The 18,294-nt window shown below is 41.5% G+C and overlaps 2 long non-coding RNA genes across 2 annotated transcripts in view; one reads left to right on the forward strand and one right to left on the reverse strand.

The window, feature by feature from the left end:
- The window catches only part of LOC115302692, a 23,382-nt gene extending 14,948 nt beyond the window's left edge, over window positions 1-8,434 (forward strand). The window contains exon 3 of the long non-coding RNA XR_003913592.1: window positions 8,396-8,434. This is a non-coding gene — a long non-coding RNA (uncharacterized LOC115302692). The remainder of the gene's footprint in view (window positions 1-8,395) is intronic.
- LOC115302693 overlaps window positions 1-17,784 on the reverse strand; it is a 24,877-nt gene extending 7,093 nt beyond the window's left edge. The window contains exons 1-2 of the long non-coding RNA XR_003913593.1: window positions 17,733-17,784; window positions 17,379-17,430 (exon numbers count right to left, since the gene is read on the reverse strand). This is a non-coding gene — a long non-coding RNA (uncharacterized LOC115302693). The remainder of the gene's footprint in view (window positions 1-17,378; window positions 17,431-17,732) is intronic.
- Window positions 17,785-18,294: the final 510 nt, after the last annotated feature.

The raw sequence follows: 18,294 nt of genomic DNA on the forward strand, positions 1-18,294 counted from the left end.
GGACTGGCCCTCGGACTGGCTCCAGGCCTGGAACTGAGCGTTAGAGGATTCTGACGTGGCTGTCTTGGAATGAGGTTGTCAACAAGGGTGACAGGGCCTCCTTGCTGGAGAGAGGCCACCTCGAGGGAGAGGTCATGCCCCAGAGAACCCTGTCCCCATGATGGTGAGTGCCAAGTCCAAGGTGGGTGCCGGAGGTCTGTTTGAAGACCTTATTGCCCAGCCCAGTGCCAGCCAAATGCCAGTTCCTGAAGGGAGCAGAGCAGTGTCTGGACAACCACAGAAGCACGACAAATGGGAAGTCATTCTGGTTTGATGTCACTGAATTTCGAGGTAGTTTTGTGAGGCAGCAACAGGGGGCTGAAGTGCCTCCCATCTTCCTGATTTTAGCAGAGCTGATACAGTTCTGCTGAGACTCATGATCTCATGTAGTTTAGTCAGTGCTCATTTGTGCTCAGTCACCCAGAGTTCTGTTCTTTCTCTTATGGAACATAGTTCTTGGGGTGCTTGGGTGGTTCAGTCCTTTAAGCATCTGACTTGATTTTGGCTTGGGTCATTGTCTCATGGTTCATGGGTTCTAGGCCTACATTGGCCTCCATGTTCTCTGTGCAGAGCCTGCTTGGGATTCTCTCTCTCTCTGTGCCCCAGCCCAGCACTCTCTGGCTCTTTCTCAAAATAAATAAACTTTAAAAAACAAAAGGAAACATAGTTCTCGATGATTATCAACTTAAACACCTATAGAAAGAGACCTCTCCCCACTGCTACCACCAATAACAAAAGTCTACTGTGACTTGCTTTGAATGTCTGAGAAGAGGAATCAGTCACTGTGTTACAGAATCAAGGGGACACAGCCCAGAGATGTGACTTGAGCAGAGAGGTGTGAGGGCCTAAATTTTGGTTTAAACTCTGGTTTTGTGTGCTTGAGATAATTCGTTTTCAGTCTCCACACCCTGGCGACTCCAGACCAGTTCTTAAACCCAGGCTGCGAATTGAATTCCTTCAATGAATGTTTTGCTAAACTGCATTAATGTGTATTCATCAGGAGATCAATTCGAAAAATGCTGAGCTCCATTAATTATGTCGAAGACCCATGGTACAAAGGTGTTTTCCGAGAGAAGCAACGGGAAGGAAGGGACCCAACCATCTCATAAGACAGATTAGATGCCGCCTTTATTAATATAAAGCTGAGAGAAAGCAAACTTGTTTTGAGCCCCGAAATGGTTTGAGATGTTAACAGGGGAGTTAATACTCAGGTTCTGATGAAGGGTCTCAAACTGAGCCCCATGGATTATTCTAGGCCATTAATAACCACACACTGCTTGGAATAACCATGGCAACATGCAGTAGCTAAGTACAGTACAATCACCCTGATTACCATAGAATTAGCACAAAACAAATGTTTATTCTTTTCCTAAATAGATGTATTATTATGATGATAACAGCTTTGTATTTATCCACCGCTTTCTCCTCCACCACTCCTGCTCCAGAGGATGGGAAGACACATCTCTGCCTGACATTTGTTTCTGCCAAGGAGAGTGTAGTGGAGGACGGGTGGTGGCTGACCTTTCCTTTCTCTTCCCCTCTAGCCTCAATCTGATCCACCAGGAAACAGAACTCACCCATTGATTCATTGATCACTCTCTGGGTGCCCGGGGTGGGGGTGGGGGGATGCTAACCTTTCAAAAGGCGCTTTGAAGCCTCAGATTTCAATGACCAACCCTGGATTGCTTATTAATTGAAATCACATCTTTTTGATTTCTTTGGTATCCACAGAGGAGAGCCCCACATGCCATTGGCTCCTGGGTCTGGGGGGAGGGAGACTCACGGAAACCCAGGATGAAATGGTACCTGCCTCTCTGTCCTCGCGGTGCAGTGCACCTGCCAAAGACATGGTCAGCCGGCCCGGCGTCGTGGAGGCCGGCCCATCGGGACTGAGGCCTAGCCGCCGCGTCACCGCTCGCTAGCCTTGTGAGCCCCGCGACAGCCAGCGCTGGGCTGTCCCCCAAACCCGTTTCCACAGCTCCACAGCGATTGAAGCAATTAGCCGCCGTGTGGCTGATGTACCCCGCAGAGGACTGATGGCTCGTCTGACACATCTGGGCACTGAAAGTAATTGAAACAGCTGCTTCCGCCCATATGGCAGCCAAAGCTGGTCGTGCAGAGTCTGCTGCCTGGGCTGCACCAACCTCGGGCAAATTAGCCGTCATTAATGCCCAGATCTGACCAGCATACTCACAGCCACTAATCAAGACAGCTGGGTGGGGGCGGGTGGGGGGGGGGCGGAGATTCCCTCGAAGATTTCTAAAAAAAAAAAAAAAAAAAAACGAACACACAAAACCAAATTATAGTCTTCCTCTTCGTGATCCCTTTCACGACCCCCCTGGTACTCCCTCCCCCAAACCTGAGGAGGACACTCTGTTGGAGCTCTTTGGCAAGATATTGCTAAAATAGCAATGTGACTTTCTGGAAGTGTCACACTGCTCCGTGCAAGCCTGGCTCCTGCAGTTATAAATAGCTCATCGCTGGGAGAGCAGGAGTGGGGGTGTCTGCAGTCGTGGTGTTCAGGCTCCGAGGCACAGAGAACCACGGCGACCACGCCCGGCTCCAAGAGGAACAGGAGCTGCCGGGACCCAGAAGGGACAGCGCAGGCAGCCTTTCTACCCCCTTTGAAGGGTGCTTTGCTGGTTTTGGAGGGATGGGATTTCCATATCTGGGCCTCCAAGGGCCGGGCCTTCCTATGTCGAGAATGTTTAGGCCAGGAGTTCGTTGTTGCAAATGAGCCTTGGTGACAGGTGGGAGGTCAGGTGCCACCTGATAGGTGAAAAGGGGAGCTGATGGCGGCCGTGGAGATGTGTGCCAGCCTCAGTCTGCAGCTTCAAAGCTGTGTGCTGTCTCAACTTTCACGTTGTGGGAGAGGGGCAGGCAGCTGTCTCATTTACACCCTCCAACCGATGTCATTATTCAGACGGCTTGTCATTATGCCTGACAACACCCCTGTGCGTTAAATAGGTGCTGTGTAGTGCATCTGGGGACGGAGGGGGGCAGCCAGCCGGGATGATGTGGGATCCCAGAAGTGTGAGGGCAATATGGGAGTAGGCACGCGGTGTGTCACTAACCCCTGAGGTCAGAGCGACAGTTCCGACAAGGATTTCAGTTCTTTGAGAAATGGAGATTTCTCGAATGAATTATGTTTGAATAAGAAGATCGAGCTGCCATTAGGTTCATCCTGACTTCCTTGGGTTCCTGGTCTCATCTCCATTTTCAGCGGGAAACACCTTTCCTGTGACAGGCGCTCTTGTCTCTACCTTACAGGTCACCCATATGCCTTCCTGGTGTCAGAATCAACGCCACTTGCTTCACTGCAGAATGTTCATACTTTCACCCCATGGTTCACCCATGCTAAGCTGTTGTGTGGGTCATAACTAATGCCGTTTTACTCAGTTCATTGTGGAAATGACCCAAACAAGTTGGCCGAATTACTTTTACTCTGGATGTCACAGGGAGGACCATTGTCTTCTGGGACTTTTCTGTACCCAAGGAGAGAGTAAAATCACCTCTTGTGAATGCAGGCAAATAGAGGTTTTTCAGAATAGCAACTTCAAAAAATGTGGTTAGAAACACTAGAAAAACATTTTCCGATCCATGTGCAATCTTTCCCACTGCCGTTACAATTATGAGGGACTAATACTGTCTTCATGCAGTGACTGGTTTTGCAGACGACAATCTTCTTTGGTATTGCTTCTTCCTTCAGACATTCCTGTATGTCCCTAATGGCTTTCTGATCCTTTCTGTTAGTGGGTGTTCTTTGCGTCTGCCCTCACCTCAGATTTGTTCCATTTTGACTGAATTGCTTTATTGGCCGGTTCATTACTTATTGCTATTTAACAACCATGTTTATTGAAGAATGACAGTTGCTGATACAGATTGACTTCTTTATTTCACAAACATTTATCAAGGGCTTACTGTGTGCCAGGCTGTAGAATGGCATGGGGCATATCATTATGAGAAAATTTGGGTCTTCACGGAGCCTGCAGTCTAGTGAGGGAGATCCACTCTGAATAAATAAGTAAAATCCACCCAGTGTGCCCAATGGGGGTGGGTGTTAGGAAGAAAAGGAATAAAACAAGGAGGAGGAAAGGCAGTTCTGGGCATGGTCAGGCAGAGCTCCTTGAGAGGTGGGCTTCTTGGCAAAGACCTGAGGGAAGACAAGGCAGAAACCTGACACTGGCTAAGGAGGCAAAGACAGAGTTTAATAAGTAATATACTATGGTGATCGAAAAGAAAGTCCTCCATGAACTGAACTCAATTTCATTTTGTACAGAGGTGGTGGGCATTTTAATGGGAGAATGAGGGAATAGACAAGGGGGTGTGGGGCCTCAGATCAGGGAAGTGAAAGATTACCAAAAGCAGGAAATGGGTTTGATCCATGTCAAACCCACTAGATTTGCTAACTGACATGTATCAGATTTAGGCCCAGCCACTCCCCAGAGAGACTGAGGGACAAGGTCCCTATCTTTGGGTATTGTCTATTCCCCTGGCAATCCTGAGTTTTCTCAGGCAGACACTTTAAGGGAACTGGGGCCATGCTAAGGAGGTGGCCTTGAGCTGGTAGAAGCTATGCTAGCATTTGTTCAAATTTTTATAGGTCAAAGTTGAGAGATAGTTGAGAAAGGGCTCCCAAGAAGCTGGCTAGGATTTGGTCACTGGAAGAATCTTTGTTGGTGATAGGGAGGATGGGATGGTGCGGTGCCAGTTGTAAGAGTTAAAACCAGCAAGAAAGGGGTAATGATGGTGGGGGGTGTACTCTAAGTCTTTGTAGATGGGAAACCACTGGAGCTTTGAGCAGGAGTGATATGTTCTAATACTTTAATGGAATGCAGTGATTCTTCTCAGAATTGTCTAGAAGCAGCAAGGGAAGGGGCAGGAGACCAGTTAAGAGGTTTTTGCAATCATCCAGTTGTGGGATGGGATAGAAAAGAGTCAGGAATCACTTGAAGGCCAAGGTAACTGAACCCTTGCTCTGTACCAGACTCCATGTGTACAGTACTGTGACTACTCTAATCTTCAAACAGTAGCCTGAGTTGCGTGCAAACATCTTCCCTTCTATGGCATTGAAATAACTTGTCAAAGTCACATCAGAGACTCAGCCAAGGTGGGAAGCTGGGACTGGGTGACTCAGTGCCTCAGAACTTCATCCCTGCTCTCCTTCGAAGCGTCAATGACAGTACAGAACTGAGAACTAAGTCCCAGTCTGGTATGACTTTTCAGTCCTTATCTGCCTTTTTGCCACCGCCTTCCTTGTTTCTGTGGCTGCTTCCCGCTGAGTGAGGACAGGGATGGTATGATCCTGACGTTAGGTTTTAGTCTGCAGACCTTTTGCGACAGTGATGTATCCAGCTACAAACAACAAAACATAACTTGCTTCTGTGGTTCTTTATTCCTTCGTAAAAATGCGATCTTGATCGCCAGCTATGTTCTTCTTTTTTCTCTATTTCTCTCATTGATTATACCATACTCTTCCATTGCTTAACAGTTTCTTCTTCCTGGGATAGAATTCCTGACCTAATCATGATAAAATGAGTTCATCATGAAACACATGTTTCCACATGTTATCTGGTGAGGCACGGCCAGAACTCAGCTTTCTGAAATTTATTTTGTAGCATATCCTCAGTGAGCTTAGGTGATGTCCTTGGGAGTTACATTCCAAAATTCCTCAGATGCTTTTGAGTGGAGGATTTAGCTTCTCTGGGGGTAACCTCACAGCACATTGTTTAAGAGCCCATGGTCTGGAGTTTAATTGCTTGCAGTTGAATCCTTGCTCCACACTTCTTGGCTGTGTGCTCTTGGATAAGTTACTTAACCTCTCTGTGCTTATGTTTCCTTTTTTTTTTTAAATAAGATGATGATAAAAAGATCAATATTAGGGAGCAGTTGTGAAGATTCAATGAGTTATGTAGAAGTTTCTTAGAACTAGAGACTGGTAAATGCTTAATAAACATGAGCCACTGTAAAGTAGTAAGACATTCTTAATGTATAATAATGATGACCATTATCATTGTCATCCCCATGATGATCACAAAACACAATCCTGGCTAAAATGCACCTCACCAAGTTGGGGTTGAATTGAAGACACTCAAGTGGAGATCAGTAATATTGAAGTTACCTGCTTCAACAGTTTAGAAGTGCTTTCCATCCAGATACAGGTATGCCATTTACATATATACCTTAGACAATTACTGAAAGAATATGCTTTTAAATTATGGACTTACAGGCAATCCAGAGACCATGACCGGTTGTGACTTAGGGTCAATTACTGTTGGTTCCAACTGAGAATTATGAAGCACAGTCCACTCCTAACAAGTATGGGCCAAGAGAAGGAGCACAAAGGAGTTGGAGACCCACATACCATCTATTTAAATGCTCAAAGGGCATCATCCCATGGACTGTGTAGCCCATGTCAGAGAATGAGTGGTCTCTTCCTGAGCCATCCAGATGGCTTCTAGCATCATTTGAATTGCAGTGGAAATTTTCTTTCAGCTCTGCAAGCTAAGGTGATGTCCTTGGGAGTTACATTCCAAAATTCCATTTACCTTCTTCCCCAAAACCTAGGATGGTGGGTCCAAAGAATAAATACCTCATGGAGGGAAAGAAACAGTGTAATGGCTTTAGACAGCTCTTATGGTAGGGACTTTTCTATAAACACATCTGCAAAACCAAACGTCATATCCTGAGACATGGATTTCTAGAAAGAAAGAGTCTTCATGCACACCCCAGAGGAGACTTTTCTATTTGACCTTTCTAGAAATGCACTGCAAATGGCCTTGGGGAGATACAGTGGAGGGCTCTCTTTAACCTACCCACTGGGCTTTGTCCTCCCTTTATCTCTACCATTAGGCTCAATTTAAGAATGAAGGGCACAAAGACATAGGGAAAGGAACATGGGGAGAAAGGCAGACCTGGAAATCTCCCTCGCCCTTCTAAGACTTGCTACTTCCTCCGCTTTTCTACCTCTAGCTTAATGGTGAGAAACATTCCAACTAAACCACATGCTTCTCTGTTCCAACTCCAGGCTAGACTTCCATTTTCTTCCCCCGGCAAGAGTTGATTCAGAGTTTTAATTAAGGCATCTTTACAGCAGAGGTAGGAACTAACTGCCCCTTTACACAGAACATACTACAGATTCCAAGAGTAGAGAAAAAACTAATAAGTCTACGTGAGGAAGCAACTTGCACTCAGTTACCAAATCCCATCCCATTGGCAAAGAGTTGTTTGAGTTCACCTGCTCCTTTAAGGTCTTTGTGCCAGTCAGCTTTGGAGGGTAGGGAATCACCCTATAGTGCAACATAATTTGCTGTGTGTGTGTGTGTGTGTGTGTGTGTGTGTGTGTGTGTGTAATGATGGAGGCTCTCTGTTCATAAGATTTTCTGGTGGGGCGGAATATGGGGGTGGAGTGAGTTGCAAGGAATGATAGTCTCTCCTTTTTAGTTTAATACTTGAGAAAAATGAATAAGCACCTCAACATTGTGAAAGAGGCTGACAAATGAGTTTTTCTCTCTTTCTGCTCATATCTCTGGCTCCTAGTCTTTCATAGCATTGTGATAAATAGGGAGAGGAAATCAATTCATAGGGTAAAAAGACACAGTCCAGTTATTTCCTCCATCAATTATATGCTTCTCCTCCCCTCTATTGTGGCCCCTATGAAAGATGGTCTTTATGGACACTTAAAAGGGGAGAGTAAGCATCCCAAATCACAAAGAACCTGATGTGCAACCATGTATTCAAATATTATTTTGCAAATTTCCTATATGAAAGCTGATAAGTAAGCAGTAGAGTTGGAAAATGAAATTCTCTCTTCTCTTCACATACAAACTTTGTCTCAATCGCTGACAAAACAATCTTTTAATTATTCAGGAGATAAAATGCTAAGAAAGATCATATGGGTGGGTACATTTCTTCACTTCTTTCCTACTGTATTTTGATAGCCTAACAGGACAAGAGCTGACAGATATTTTTACATACCAGAAAATACTCCCTTTTTCATTGACGACAAGATTTTTTAAATTATTACTATTTTTTAATGTTTATTTATTTTTGTGAGAGAGAGAGAGAGTGCAAGCAGGGGAGGGGCAGAGAGAGATGGAGACACAGAGTCCGAAGCAGGCTCCAGGCTTCATATTGTCAGCACAGAACTAGACATGGGGCTCAAATTCAGGAATCCTGAGAATATGACCTGAGCTGAAGTCCGACGCTCAACTGACTGAGCCACTCAGGCACACCTAGACTAAAATATTTTAAATCCACATGTAAGAAACAGTGTTAAAAAAGGCAGAGTAAACCCAGGACTAGAATTCTCTGAAATACGATGTATGATTACTTATTCTGTTTTCTCATGTTTCAGATCAAAACTGTACTGCTTCTGTCCAATGGTTGGTGTGAGACATACAGAGAAGAAGGTAAATACACTTTAATCTTTCTCTATCTGTTTTATTTTCTAGTGACCTTTCTAGTAAACTAACAGCATGCATATCAGAAATAAATCGATTATATTTCTGGGTTAATCAAGAGATAATTTAGATGGACTACGTAAGAGTAATCATTAGACCAACATTCTTTTGTATCTTAAAATGTTTATATTGGTTTTTCTTTCTTTTTTTTTTAAGTGATCAGTGCCAAGTATTCCCCAGGCAGATAGTATATAACTTAGTCTGTTCCTTGAGTGAATTTGGACTAGAATAGTGTTTCCCTAAGTATATATTATTGGATGTGAGGGGAACATGAATGCAATGCCAGTCCTTTGAATTCTGTCTCTCAGCTTCAAAGAATGCCGCCTTCTGTGATATTGAGAGGGAGACTAAAACCACATTTCTACTTTGTCAGGGTCCCCTCTTGGCCCCTATTATAGGCTCTGCCAATAGGAGGCAATAGAGAGGCGTGCCAAGGCTGGAGGAGGAAGGAAGGACTGGGTCTTGCCTGTCTGCCTCCTGGCCCTTTCAGTATTGCTTCAACTATGCAGTTGTTTCCTGCCCCCTAATTTCACTTGCCTCTGACAAGATCCACCTCAATATGGCTTGGGATAGGGCCGAGTCCCTTGAGCCATGTTCTCTTCTTGGAGCTCTGAGCCTGAGCACCAGGGAGCCCCTCTTCTTGCACCAGGTTCCAATATCCACAGCCATCATTTACCTCATTTACCTTCTACTTATTACCTTTGGGTTATTTAACACAGCGTTTGTTTTTTCTTCTTTGTGTACCCAGATCCCATCTAGCCAACCCCTTATATAAAATTCTCGACTCTGGCCTATAAGAAGGTGTGTGTGTGTGCGTGTGTGTGTGTGTGTGTGTGTGTATATATATCTGACAATGCAGAGGTACTACAGGGAAATGCAAAGGGATTATAATGCTCTCTGAAAAAGAAAAATTCTAGAGATTGTGTGTATATATATGTATATATATACATATATATACACAAGTCAATTCTCATTATTATATTTATTATATATAATATTTGATATAGTAGTATATGTAGTAAGTTATATATCATTTAGATATAATTAATATTACACATATATATATACACACATACACACTCAAACACTCACCTATCTTCAGTCAATTCTCATTATTTATGGTAGTTTTGTTCTAGTATATGTGCTGCCGAAGTGAGCATGGTAGTTTTGTTCTATAAAATGTGAACACTTGCTGAATGTAGAAGAACCCTTGCCTCTAAGGGAAATAGGGAGTTGGGTTTCTGTGAGTCTCTGGTTGCCAGAGTCTAGCTCCAGCAGGTCCAGGGCTCCGTGAAGGATGGACGGTGTCAGCAAAATGGGAGTGAGAGAGCCTTGGCTTCTTTCTGATCACCAGGCAGGCATCTCTGCTCTGACTGGGAGACTCAGCTTTATTTATTGAAAAAATGTATGGGGTACAAAAAAGAAGTGGCAATTGCCTTAGACAATGATTCCTGATGACAAATTCTTTGGTATGTAAAAATTTCCCAGAATATAGATGGTAGACTCATGCATAACCTTTATCAATAGTGATTGAAGTAGGTGACTAGATACTAATCACATGGGGAAGGAAGGGATCTTTAGCATTCAAATACAAGGAAATGTTTTTAGTATAGCAAAGGCAAGAGTTAGTTCTCTTGTGAGCAGGGGTCACTAGCTTGTTTTCTTGAGAGGAAGAAAAACAGGTTTCTCGAGAAATGTAATATTTGCTCCTATAATCACAAAAGAAGACACTTCTAGAATAAGTTTTTTCATAAGGTACAATTTGCATATTTTTAGCATAAGAAGTCAAGTCACTCCTGATACAAGTCGGGAGTTAGAGGGTAGACATAGGTCGCCATCTGAAGGCAGGAGGCCCCTGCCTTACTTCAGAAGTGGCTTCCAGCCTCTGGTCACATTTTTGTCAACCAATCAATATGCAGCCTCTTTTATTCACGTTTTTGTTTAAAAAGTCTTATTTAACAGGGATGCCTGGGCACCTCAGTTGATTGTGTCCTGCTCTTGATTTCGGCTCAGATTATGATCTCACAGTTTGTGGGATCAAGCCCCGTGTTGGGCTGTCTGCTGACAGTGCAGAACCTGCTTGGGATTCTCTCTCTCCCACTCTCTCTCTACCCCAAGCTCACTCATGCACATGTGCTCTCTTTCTCAAAATAAAGGATTAAGCATTTAAAAAATCTTATTTAATAGCTATTATTTATTTGATGACATTGCACTTACGACTAACCATTATTGTGATCGAGTGAAGTTTCCAGAGTACCCATATTTCTCCTATGAAGCACATGACAGCCTTCTTGTACTTAGAAACACTGCTTAGAAACTCAACACTAGGCCTTGGAGGGCATTTTAAACAATGAAATCATCAACGGAAGACACACAAGTACAAAAACTAATGAGATGAGGGTGAAAAGGACACTCATTTATAGTATGAGAGCTGAAACAAGAAGGCAGAGTATCATTGGTCACCGTCAGGTCAGGAGTCAGGTGACTCCAAGTTTTTGTCACTTTGTCCAAAACTACAAATGACTACAAAAGTGCGGCAGGTATTGATGTGGGTGGGGTTCCAAATCAATTCTGACAAGTAGGAGAACTGACAAATATAGAATCTGCAAATAATGAATATTTCCTGTCTATTCATCCATGGATCATCTTTCTGTTTGTTTGTCTTTTTAAAATTTCCCAAATGATCTCTTGCTTTTGAAACAGATGCATATGATTAAGCTTTGTATTTTCTGCTCTTGCCCAATCTGCCCCTGAAAACTTCCATTGTCTTGCAATGTCATCACATCCCAATCCCAATATTTGTGGGAGTGACAAAATGGTCTTCCAGGGTACTAATGAAATACTTGCCTTTAACCTTTATTTTGTATTCTCTGCTTGTAGCACTGTTTGAGAGGGGCATGCCAACCTCACTGAAAGTGGCCGTCACTTTGAGCAGGACAACAGTCATACCCCCAGTCCTCCTAAATGAATCATATTCTGGAGTGACATAGATTTCTGTGTAGGATAGGAGAAAGGACCACTCTACAACCCTTTGCTCTTAAATATTTAATCACTTGGTGAAATACAGCCTAATGAAATAAAAAAACTGGAGAAATTGCTTTTTTACAAAATTGTGCTGCCTGCAATTTACCAGGGAATCTTTGAAAATGCAGGTTGTGGGGCGCCTGGGTGGCTCAGTTGGTTAAGCCTCTGGCTTTGGCTCAGGTCAGATCTCACGTTCGTGGGTTCGAGCCTTGCGTCGGGCTCTGTGCTGACAGCTAGAACAGAGCCTGGAGCCTGCTTCTGGTTCTGTGTCTCCTTCTCTCTCTGCCCTTCCCCCTCTGATGCTCTGTCTCTCTCTGTATCAAAAATAAATAAAACATTTAAAAAATAAAAAAAAAAAGAAAATGCAGGTTGTGATGGACATTTTTGGTCACCTATCCAACTGGTACTTCTTCATAGCACGCCTTGGTAACAAGGCAGCCATATGCATCAGATGAGACTGGATCCTGCCCAAATGTAGGATGGAGAAACTTACTTGGTTACAGATTATGTTAGTTTTATTTAATAACCAGGGGTTATTTAGAAATGGATTTGTGATGCAATTCTGGTCAAAGGGGAGTGAGGATAAGTCAAATGGGGAAACTGAGGACCAAGGAACATGGCCTGGTTGTGGTCATGTAGTGTAAAGATACGAGCTGCAGTAACCATTGTGGGACCATGAGGAGCCAGTCTGAGGTTGTCAAACAGAGAAAAAACCAACACACTGAAGATGATAGTGAGGAGAACCTTTGGATCTCTTACCATGTTTCTGGGTTGTTAGTCGTCCTTGAACTGCTCTCCTGAATTACTTGGGTAAGATAACAACTCATCTTATTTAAGCCATTTTAAGATGGGTCTTTTACTTTTATTCAGTAGTACCCTGATTCATAGATTTCTTTGTGGGGATCCAGATTCCATTGGTGTGGGGTGTTGTGGTTTCAGGAATTTGTGGTTTCAGAAAGTTTCTCTGTGTTTCTGATGGGCAGCCTGGGATGAGTCCCACTGGTTAGTTTTGTTAATTTGAGTTAAATCATGGTAGAGTGATTTTGTATCCTTGGCTTGAGGAATTACACTTGAATCACAGATTGGCATGGTTCTCTTCTTTACCTAAATCTTTCCCTGGCATTCTAGTTATATTCATGGCATTTTCAGATATGGACACTTGATGAAAGGCTTCAAATTCAATAGCCTTAATCCAACACCCAACAAAGGGTGCCTTTTTTCTGCTCTCCTCATCCTACCCTACTTCTCTGTGCCTCTTACCAGCCTTCTATGTCAGAATTTTGAGGGTTGGACCCTTCGATGGTCATGCTTATTCCTCAGAAACTATGTAAATCTCCTTTTATGAAATTTGTACATCTTCTTAATAATGCAACTCATTCTTGTGTAGACACAGATACTCTTATATAAATGATGCTTTTGAGAACTTAAAGGCAGACTAGACTGTAAATCCTGATAGAACAGAAATAATTATCATCCAGATCTCATGTCTTGAGATTCAGTGGAGTCAGAATTTGCAAATGGGCCTCAACTGCCCACATAAATCTTTGATAGAATTATGTAAACACTCAGCCATTTTTTAAATGGGCCACTTCCCATTGTATCCTCTATAATCTGCTTCTATGCTCTGTTAGCTCCCTAATTCACGTCTCTTTGGCTCTGTGCCTTTGTTCTAATCATTTCAACAATTACCTTTGACTTTGGACATCCTACTTCAGCCAATCTGGCATTTGTTCTTTTGGACTTAATTCTGATATTCAGCAATTGGCTTCAGCAGCATATTCCCTAACTTTTTATGGTCACTCTGAAGTTAGGTGATATTAAATATTACTTTTTCTTAGAGGATGTATTTAGATTTCATCTAGGGTTAGGGTTAAGGTTAGGGTTAGGGGTTAGGGTTAGGGTTAGGGTTAGGGTTAGGGGTTAGGGTTAGGGTTAGGGTTAGCGTTTAGGGGTTAGGGTTAGGGTTAGGATTAGGGTTAGGGTTAGGGGTTAGGGATTTGGGTTAGGGTTAGGGTTAAGTTTAGGGACAGAATGTAAGAGTTGAAACACAGGCAATTCCTAGAGCTTAGGACAATTCAAAATACATACTACTTTTCTAATTTTGCCTGAGTCCCAAAATTCTTGGATACATGTTTATACTTCCTGGACCATTAATAGAATATTATTATATTTGGAGTTTTTGAGAATCTTTAAACCAGTTACGAATGTAACTTTTAGAGAGTGATGAGAAACCAGCCAGCAGTGTCCCTCCCCTGTTCATCAAAGCACAAGCAGAAATGGCCTGAGAGTCACCCAAGATCACACAGACTGATAAGGGTAGAGTGAGCTGGAGAGTGGACTCATTCCTATAATCCTTCCTGCTTCTAGCTCACCTCTTGAGATCACTGCCAACTAGAAGGCCATATTGAGGCTCCACCAGACAATTCAGGTGGTACTGATAATACCCAGGACTATCACGCCAAACAAATGTCAGGTTTCCAAATCTAGTTTGCCAGACAATGACTTTGGGCATAGCTGCTTTAGGTGGGAGTAAATGAGAATCAAATTAGAAGAGAGACAAGAACAATTCAAACTTGAAGAAAGTATGCTTAGGGTCAGGAGAGAATTCAAGTGAATTTTCGAATGCTTGGGTAGTCTCTTAAGTAAATTCTCATGTGTACATTCATTTTACAGTTTAGCAATTTTCAAAACATTAACATAAAGTATTCTTTGATACTAATAACATGTTGCCCCCTTTCCAGTCCCTTGTTAACTGGTTCACTAAGACCTCACATTTTCCCTTCACTTACTAATTTTGCTTTGCTTTTCTGGCTGTATTTTTTAGATCTGATAGACATGCAACTATATTTGGAGAGGTGAAATACTGACATTAAATAGTTTTTTAACATCTTTTTTTCTAAGTTAACATTTTATGTAAAAAAGTTTAATAAACAGCATTCCATAACAAAACAGAGGGCTTGCTTATTGAAGTAGGTTGTAAACATGTTTAACATACATCCTAGTAGTTAATTCAGACAAGTGCTGATTTTTTTTGTTTGTTTTTTAATATATTCATCCACCTCACACAGTTCTTTTAAGCCTTTTTTGTCTTTCTTCTCTGCCATTCTTGTCATGTTAGCTTTCATCTCTAGGTTTAATGCCCAATGGTTCCAAGAATGTTGCTACAACTCTAGTATTACATCTGCATTCTGACTTAATTAAATAAAGGCTTTTCTTATTTAAGCTTCACTTATGAGACTTTACTTGTATCTTATTGACCAGATGTAGGGCCTATGGATACCACCAGACTCATCACTGGCCAATGAGAAAGGAATTACTGATATTTAGTATACATCACAGTAGGCATTGAAGAAGAGATCTACTGTCTTTGAGATCAAGAGGTGTCCATGGCTATGAGAACAAAATATTTTCTTCTTTTTTTTCTTTGTTTTACAAAGAAGTGGAGGACTAGGTCTGGGTGGTGCAAAGGAATTTAGCCAATTGCAAAGATACAGGGACCAATCTACCCAACACCATCCTGAATTCTGACACCAATTACAAGTTTGAGGGCTTCCCCAAACCACTCTCAAGTTCACTAACTCGCTAGACAAAGCCATAAAGCTTACCATTATGGAGAACCATTATGCTCATGGTTATGATTGAAGACAAGGAAAGAATACAGATTGAAATTATCCAAGGAAAGAAGCATGGAAGGCAGAGGACCAGATGGGTAGCTTCCATTATCATCTGTCCATGGAATCAGGACAGAATTATCAATCCATCTCCTGGGATTGATGCCAATGTGCACAAATACTTGGCCAATGTGCCAAGGAATCTCACCTGAATCCTAGAGTCTGGATTTTTTTTATTGGGATTCCATTATTTAGGCAAGAAAAGTTGCCCATGTAGCTGATTTCACTCTCCGGGCTCCAGTTCCTCTGGGTGTGACCCAAAGCCTCCACTCTAAGTCACATTGGTTTGTCTTTCTAGTGTGATCAGGCCCAACATAGGTCATGTTGCTAGACTATCCAGTGTGAAGCAAGGCCTCTAAGAAAATAACTCCTATCAGCCATGACCTTCTAGGGGCTTAGAGATTACTTTTCAGAAGCCAAGGGCAAAGGCTGGGCCTCTCTTTGGGCAAGGCTAAATTCTTTACTACAGAAGTAGACAAAAGATAGCATTCATCACGAATTCTCTTTTGGCTAACAACATGAAGGATCTCTGGGGGAAATGATGGAACTAAATGAGGAAATTTTTTCCAAAGATATCTGGGTTTTGAAGATTAACGATTTAAGAATCACAGGGTTCCATCTATTTTCTATGCAAAACAATTTAAAACTCTCTCTTATAGAATATATATTGCTAGAGGCAAAGAGATATAATTGGAAAGAAAATGTAGGAAAATTTGGAAAACATTGGGATCTAACAAAGTTAAGAAAGTTTTTACATCATTGGACTCTTCATTGTCTTAGTAAGCTAATATAATAGTTCTAAAAATGTTGGTCTTAGGACTCCCTACACTTTTAAAAATTACTGACCTCTACAAAGGGCATTCCTTGAAGTGGATTTTATCTGTTGGTATTTATTATGATCTAAATCAATCTGAACATTTTAATATTTCGTTAACTATTAACTCATTTAAAAGTAACAACAATAGGGGTGTCTGAGTGGCTTAGTTGGTTAAGTGTCCAACTTCAGCTCAGGTCATGATCTCACAGTTCGTGGGTTCGAGCCCCACATTGGGCTTTGTGCTGACAGCTAGCTCAGAGCCTAGAGCCTGTCTTCAGATTCTGTTTCTCCCTCTCTCTCTGACCCTCCCCTGCTCACGCTGTCTCTCTTTCTCTCAAAAATAAATAAAAACATTTACAAATTTTCTAAAAAGTAACAATAATAAATTCATTAATGTTAACATGAATGATTTATCTTTGTGAAAATAGCTGTATTTTCCAAAATTAAAAAAATAAGCACTGACAGTTACACATAACAATTTACTTAATGTGTGGCCTTACAAAAGTCAGCAAGTCTCAATACTGCTTCTGCAATCAATCAGTTGTGATATATAACTTCAATTAAAATATATAAAGGAATTCTGGTTTGTCGGCTATCCATAGCTAGAAAAGAGTAGACTTTTTAATAGGGTTTACACATACTTTTGAATATGATGCTTTGATAACATATCAGTGAAATTTTCAAATTCTGCTACCTTAACATCCAGTATTTTAACTTGTACTTTAAATGGTTCTTTGACCCATGCATGATTTTGTAACAACATGCACTGTTTTTTAGAAAAGATTGGATTGCTAAGTTATGCAGATCATGCAAATATTAGCACATCTCAGTACACAATATCAAAAGTGTATATTTGTTAATATCAACATCAATCTCATCAGAGATCTTTAAATATTTGGAAGCTGTCAAGATCAAGATACAAGGTTTTCAAACTTCTCAGTTTTTTTAGAAAACCTACATTTTATTACAAGGGTTGAAATTAACAAGAGCACATTAGTAATATATAGTCAAGAATTATATATGTTATTGATAGTGATTATCATTGTGGAAGATCAAAGATATTTGTATTAGCAGGTGTGAACTATTTCTTTTTTATTTTTTTATGTTTTTTATTTATTTTTGAGAGACAGAGAGAGACAACGTGAGCAGGGGAGGGTCAGAGAGAGAGGGAGACACAGAATCTGAAGACAGGCTCCAAGCTCTGAGCTGTCAGCAAAGAGCCCGAAGTGGGGCTCGAATTCACAAACTGTGAGATCATGACCTGAGCTGAAGTCAGACACTTAACCGAGTGAGCCACTCAGGTGCCCCAGGTATAAACTATTTATTTGTTTATGAATTGAAATAGAAGAAATCATTCACTCTTACCTCTTCATGTCTTTTGGGTTTCCCATCAGCAGTGTCCTCGAAGTCCACAATTCTAGGTACAATGTGACCAAGGCACTTTAAGCTTTTATGAACACTCTTCACAAAGCTCACTATGTGGTTCTAAAACCCGTCCCATATTTTAAGTTTTTCTTTATAGTAGCATTCCACTTTCACAAACCAAAATTGCTATGTAACAAATCAGATCAAAATTTGGTGCTTAAAACAAACATTTCTTATCTCACAGTTTCTACAAAATTCAAGCACAACTTTTGGAGGTTTTGACTCAAATTCTTTCAAGAAAGTGTAATCAAATCGTTAGGACTGCAGGTGCCTCAAGATCTGGGGAGAACTTACTTCCAAACTCATTCACATGGTTATTGGCAAGAGTCAGTTGTTAGAAGCTTCTCTCAGCTTCTTGCCATATAGGCCACATGGAATGGCAACTCCCAAAATGGCACCTGGCTTCCTGTAGAGTGACCAAGCAAGAGAGAGGGCCCAAGATAGAAGGCAATCTGATTATAACTGAACTTAAGAAGTGCTATTCTATCATTTTACTGTAATATATTAGGAGGGGATTCTTAAAGAAGAATTCTAGAAGCCATACTCACAGAGAGGAGACTACAGAAAGGCATGTGTATCAGGAGGTGGGGTCACTGAAGGACATCTTCAAATCTGCCTATTGTAAGCACTAATGTAGAAGGTAAAATACACGTCTTAATAACAGATGAGTTGTAGGAAAAATCAAAATAGAAATCACTGACGTATTTAGAAATAAGGAACTAAGCAACAAGAATAGTTTTATTCAACAAAACCTGTAAATGTAGCTACAGGAGTATTTTAGAGTGAAATGTGAGTCTTAAGTGCTTATTTTGGGAAGTAAAAAAGGCTAAAAATGAATGAGCCAACACAAGTCAAG

Source organism: Suricata suricatta, chromosome 9, assembly GCF_006229205.1.
Source record: "Suricata suricatta isolate VVHF042 chromosome 9, meerkat_22Aug2017_6uvM2_HiC, whole genome shotgun sequence".
Taxonomy (NCBI): Eukaryota; Metazoa; Chordata; class Mammalia; order Carnivora; family Herpestidae; genus Suricata; species Suricata suricatta.